Genomic DNA, 7084 nt, shown 5'->3' with positions numbered 1-7084 from the left:
TGTTCCATAAATGATAACAATCGTGCTTCCGTGGTAACTGATGGAGTCAACACCGGCATCCACAATGCTATTTTAGTTAAAACGACTTTACCGTTATCGACGCCAGCAGCACGCCATATTGCATCGTTATCATCGCCCTTTCGCGCTAGCACAATTGTATGCTTAGCCCCATAGATAACTTTTCTGACATTTCTGCAAAATCCGAATATGTGATGGAGTGGAATCGCGCATGAAAACTGTCGGCGCTGTCCTTGCAATATCCCTACTCGTGTTGCGAATCCCATATTGTAATTATCGTTAATACTTTTTATAACAGTGAAATCAGCACCTGGTCTTGTCCTGCGATCTGGATTAGCCGCTTCAGCTTGTGGGTCAACTGCGTTATCTCTTGCCGTCAGCACGTTAATGTACTGAAGATGATCAGCGTTATTAGTGGTGTCCTTTGCGAACATCATAGATGGGCCCGCCGATCTTGTATAATCATCCGAGTATCTTGCTAGCCCAATTATCGTCGTTGCAACATCAACCTCGCGTTCTATTGATTCAATTTCTCGCCCGTCAATAAGATATCTGGCACTCTCAAATAACGCCATGATACCGTTGTTGACGAAGCCAACTCGAACACGAGGGTCATTTGCGTATGGTGTATTAGCGGCAACATTTGTCACGAGTTCTCCCTCAATTTCGATAAACGCTTCATACGGCAAAAAGTATTTACTGGTATCTTGGACTTGAAGTTCAATTCGCGATCGTAGGTCGGCTTGTGGTGGTTGATAGGAATACAATTGATAATCACGGACAGAATCATCCCTGCGCACTGGGGCGTCCATATCAAACGCGGGATCAGCGGTTCGCGCAAACATTTTTATTATTATTCATGTTGGTGTTTTCAATTGAAATCCATCAACGTCGCTTTCGTCGTAAATTCTTTGAATCCTGTTTAAGGCCACTTCCCGCTATCGCGTTCATGAGCGCGTTGGTTGTTGCATCGGTGGATGACTGAGCCGCCAATGACTCTAGTTTTTCTTCCACGGTGTTATTTATTACTTTACTGACATTTGCAGGCATCACTGTTGTTGATGGCATCACCTGTGGTTTCTGTTTTCTTTTTCTCACCAACGACATTAGTTTATCTCGTGCGGCAGAAAACGCCTTTCCGGCAACATCTCCAATAGCACTAATACCCCTATCACGAATAACATCAATAGCCTTCATTCCTAATTGTTTGGCTAACGGCGCTACTTTTGGAGCCATTCTTGTAAATAACCCCGCAATGGTATTACCGAGAGCATCTCCATAGTACGCGCGGTAAACAGGCAATCGCGAGTTTACCACGTAGACGAGTACTGGTTTATTATGGTTGTAGTGTATGATCATCTTTATTATAAAAACACCAGTTTTCCAATTAATCATCCACGAGCTCGTCTATGAGCGTTCGATATGCATTAATGTCCATGATACCGCCTGCAAATAACCGCTTGCAAATATCAGCGGCCTCATTGATTATTTCCGGAGAGTTATTTCCGGCTCGTTTTCCTCCGATTAGTACTTCCAGCCGTGATATATCACTGAGAATATTACCAGGACAAGTAACACTAGCGTTTTCAACTAGACCACTACCACTTGGATACCCCTCTCCGCTTGTTTTTTTAGAACCAGCTTTTTTTTGACGTTTTTCTTGGACTTCTCCTTTTCGCTGTTCTTGCTGTTGTAGTATTTCTTGTTGTTGTTGTATATCATAATCATCAATTCCTTTTTTAAATTCTTTATATCCCAATTCTTTTGTATCCAAGCGATCAATCCCTTTATTCGTTTTATACAACCAATTAACCCAGTCATCTCGTTTTATATTACTGTTTTTATACTCGTCTTTTAAAAGGTCTTTTCTTGAATGATAGCTTTGAGCGGCAAAATTACCAAAAGTCTTATAATCGTTGGATTTCAGTAATTGAAATCGTTTTATTTGTGTTATAGCCATTTCAGTGAGTTTATCTATAAAGGAAACCCCTCTTTGAGTGGAAATTTTTTGAGGTTCACCAACATCACCCTGTTCAACAACGGGTTCAGAATCATCAATATCAGCTAATCGTTCATACTCTCGTTGGGTTTTTATATCACTGGAAAGTTGTTTTATCCGTTGCTGTGTTTGTTCTGTCTCTGCTGCTATCTTTTCAAGTACAGGAAGAAGAGGCGCCTCTTTCCGTTCGCCTTCCTTAGGAATATCTCCGTATATTGCCCGTTCTGTTGCCGCTGTAACATCCCTAGTCGCTTTAGTTACCGGGGCAAACAGTTGTTCGCTTCCAACAGTAAAATCAGTTTGTAGTTGCTGCCGCGTTTGAAGTTGTTCTCGGACCCTGTCTCGTAACGGTATGAACTTTTTAAGCGCTGCTAGCCGCTCTCTGGCTAGCCGAGTAGTAAGTGATTCGCCTACCATTATTGCAAATTGCTCCGCAATTTCTAATTTCCCGCCGAGTGTGGCGGGGGAATATGTATACATTTAATGTGCCATCGGGGGCTCCACGGAGTTTTCGTCTATAATCCTTCTAATGTTTTTGATCTTACTAGAAATCTCCCGGCGTCGTTCATAAACACGTCCGAGTTTTTTTTGTATTATTTCAACGGCAGTAAATAGTCCAATGAATGCATTTACGTCATTGTGGTACAGGTTCTCATTAACCGTATGTTGTAATCGTTTTATAAAAAAGTACTCGCGGGCCAGGGTAAAACGCCCCCGTTTCGATTGTTCGTTAATAATCTCATAATCGGATAATATTTTTTCGCTGTTGAGACCATCAGATAATTCAATTCCTTGATTTTTTAATTTTGAAATCTCGTCTAATATATTATTGATGTCTTCGATATTCATATTCTTATAAAACATCTTATTTTTAAATAAAAAAAAAATTATTTTACAAAATGAACCCCGCGCAGTGTGTTATTTAGTATGAAGTATTACAGACAATTCGTCATGGTGACCTTGTCACTCGCTGATATTTGTGTACGAAAATCGAATTCTGTGTCCGGTCCTTTTTGAGATCGCTGTTTCATATATTTGTTCTGCAACAAATCGTACTGAGGCGATACAAATGTCGAAATATTTTCCTGCCTCATTCATCGACTGAAATATTTTTTCCTCGTGCGTTGATGTATTAAACGATTTGACACCCTTTGCTTGCTTTGAGCACTTACCAGTTTGGCCTTTTTTAATATTTTCGCTTTGAGAGGTAGCTTGCAAATTACACAGTCTGTTATCTCGATAATTAGAATTAATGTGATCAATAACGAGACCATCCTTGATTAATCCGTGGAAGCATTCATAGATAATTCTGTGACAGAGATGGTTTTTCCCTCCAGCATTAAATATCAAATACCCCTGATTATTTTTCCATCCAACTGGTTTTTTTAGTCTACAATTTCTAACAACACCGTCGCGAGATGCCTCGTAATTAACGAGCACAGGATGCGGCTGAAATTCTTGGTCCATTTGTATAATAATACTACTTGTCTAATTCATTATTTGGTTTAATTATAAATCTTTCAATGTAGTCTTGAGGAGTTTTGATGATTTTGTCTTTGACGGAGTCAGCGGTGGGGTCAATGACGGCGTTTTTTATTCGTTTGTCATAATAGCGTTTTAACTCCCTGTATCGCTTTCCGCCACAATTGATACATAATTGTGATTTTCCTCTTACACCAACGTGGCAAACCAAGCACGGGAGGGGGCCAAGAGAACCATTACGAACGCTTTGTAAATGATACCCGCAGAATTCACCTCTACATGATTTATTGCACGGGGTTGTCGACCCAATCATCAACCATTTGCAGTGATTCATTATACTATATTCTTTCATTTAAATACTTGTTTTAATTATATGGAGGAGTTCGAGAGATTAGCAGCAATTAAGCCCTGGAAAAATATTAGGTTTAATCTCGACAGAGTCCTCAAGGACGCACCAAAAGCGTTAATAAACGATAGAACCCTGTTGAATAAAATACGCGATTGTATCAATGAATTCAAGCGTGATGGTGCATCTCATAGTTGGTCAACATTTCGAATTGATGGCGTTGTTGATGCTACCATGAACGACAACCGCGCAGCAACGATAATATCACAACTTGACGGTAAAAAGTATTTCTTCAGAGTAAAATTCATTGTCCGGGTGGAATCAGGTAATTGGATCACACGTGATAAATCTGAACCAGTTCTCAGCGACAAGAAAACAGTCATTGTTAGCCGCGACTCCAAGCCGGGGCTATTAACCGGAATTGACAGACCATACTATGAACGAGCGTATCCTGAAACAGCAGTTGTTTATGGAATATACCCGTTAAATAAGAAACCTGATATCGGAAAACTAGCGCCGATGAAACAGTCAACGGGGATAAATTGTGTAGCAGAACGAGTAATAGAGCATTTTACAAATGCATGTCGAGGAAACAAATTGACTGATTTACGACGTAGCAAAATCAACCGGTGGGAGGAGACAGTGCGCGAGCGTGGAGCAACCATCAGCGACATAGCGAGATTAGAAACGTCGTTGAGATTTCCAATAACCGTTACAACGATAACCGGTGAAGTATTATACGAATCGAAGTATAAATCAAATGGAGCCCCAATCAAAATTATTGATCATAACGAACACGCGTGGACGCCCGCGATCACAGTGTTTCCACGGGATAGAACAGTAAAGTATATACCTGAAGAATTTTTGGGAGAAGAATTCTCCCGGGATGGTTTTCTCGCGGAGAGGAAACTATTTGATGCTATTGCTTGTTTGTGTAAAAACGACCCCGTATCAGTGTGGTTACTTCGCAGCGCTGAAAACGATGCGGATACCTTTCATCAGTTTGTAAGACCAAACGGTGAATTATATCGCACTGAAGCGTTTCACAACAAGATGAAAAAAACCGCCATGGAATTTGAAGAGCATGATGAACAACTGCTAACAAATTGTTTTACGATTCCATCGGTTGCGGCTCATGTTGCAGCAAAGAAAAATGCGTGGAGTCCAACACGCAAGGAATTTCTACCGGATGTACAATCCAGTTGTTTGGAATACTATCACGGTGGACTATGGAACACTGAATACAACCGCGACGCTATGATTTCCGTTGATATGGTTGCCTGTTATCCAGCGAGTTTTCTCGGGTATGGATCCGCCGCTGGGTACTTTAAACGATTTGGACACCCCAGACATGAAATGACTCGTGTTGCTATTAATGGACCACTGCCTGATTTTGATTTAACTGGATTCGCTCGTATAGTATCATTTGAGTTCGCGGCGGGACTTCATCGCTGTTGCTATATTTGGATCGGTAGACACATGAATGAAAAGAAGTGGCTGCCAATAGCGCTGCTACGGTATATGATTGATTGTAAAATGCTAGTTTCGTTAATTGTCAGTGACGCGATTATATCATATCGAGCGCAGACTAAAGTCTGGTTACCAGAACCGGAGCGTCTAGATAGCATAATTGACGAGTCCAAAAAACACATTGATGCCGACGAGGAATATATCATCGAATGGTCCAAAAAGATATTCAACCAACGAAACAGAGAGGCAAAAGATCTCGGTAGAAAAATAATTGGTAAGTTCACACAAGGTGGAAAAAACTGCGATTACAAACGATATTGCTCACGGCTGATTATAGATGACGCAGAATATGATTTCGTAATCAAGGACGCAGTGGCGAAAAATAGATACGTGAACTGCAAAACAGCTTTCTTGTCCAATGGAACAAGGTTGGGTACAGTTGTTACCTACAGCGATGGAGACAGCCCGGCATATCCACATTTGAGGGCGTCTATGCTGGGTTACGCCGCTATCAATTTATTCTCGATGATAAATAGATTTCCTGACACCGCGGTTAGAGTTGCGATTGATTCATTTTACATAGACGTAAAGTATAAGGAAAACGTAGCCGAGTTTACTAGTCCGGACGAGAGTTGGGGTACATGGAGAATTAAAAAAGAAATACGACGCGATTATTCCCCGTCAGCAGATGTCACCGTTGAAAACAACTACTTACGCGGTGATAAATTGTCAGAATGGTCTAATGCACCACCGTGTTCTGATCCAATTTGTAGACATAAAACAGTTTATTTAAGCGGCTGTGGCGGGTCAGGAAAGACGACTCGGGCAATTGAATTATTTCGAACGCGGGCAAGTATAATCGTGCTTACACCGACCCATAGACTAGCGCGAGAGATAAAACAACGAAATGTTGACGCCGTTACTTATCACAGCTTTTTTCGATACAGCGGCGGTGAGTGGACTCCTGATCGAATGGGCGAAAAATTTATTCCTGAGGTTATCATCTGGGATGAGATATGTACTGTTTCGTTAGATGTTTTACAAATGTTTCTTGATTGGTTGCTGCTCGCGAATACAGCGGTGATAATGTGCGGAGATCATGGTCAACCACCACCATTTGTCGGCGAGGGCCCACATAACTGGTTAAAGGGTTTTGTGGACTATTATGAAGAAACCGATACTGATTACCGAGCACTTGATGAACAACTGCGCGAGGTTAAAAAATTAACCAGATTACAGCCGGATAGAATTCAATGTGAAATAATCCGCGAGGTAATTCCGGAAACGCCGTTAAATGAATTCTGGGAAACATGGAGACCAAACGATTTGATTGTAGCGAGTAGAAAGATAGTCAGAGACACACTTCAGCAAAAGTTGTTTACGTTGCATAAGGAAAAGTTTCCAATGCGCCCAGTGCCGCTGTGTTATAGACCCGCGGATACACGGCGGCAAAACATTGAAGTTGAAATTCCAGGCCCGACAGCGTCGGGGACAAAAAAACAAATTCTCGTGCTGAATGATATCGTGCTCGTTGATATCAGCGTCGTCGAGGACGCGCTACGTGCTGATAAATCCCCGTGGACGCTAGGATACGCAACGACAATACATTCCTCGCAGGGACTGACTATCACGGACACAATTGTTTGGATAGTTGATAATCGCATCGAATGGTCAAATCTAGTCTATCTTGCAGTGTCCAGAGTACGGAGGATAAATCAGCTTCGAAGAATTGTTATTGACGGAGTCAGTGACGGAGTCACCAACGACAA

Source organism: Sinohyriopsis cumingii, chromosome 19 (genome assembly GCF_028554795.1).
Source record: "Sinohyriopsis cumingii isolate HCF-2022 chromosome 19, ASM2855479v2, whole genome shotgun sequence".
NCBI classification, from domain to species: Eukaryota; Metazoa; Mollusca; class Bivalvia; order Unionida; family Unionidae; genus Sinohyriopsis; species Sinohyriopsis cumingii.
This window is presented reverse-complemented; position numbering follows the sequence as displayed.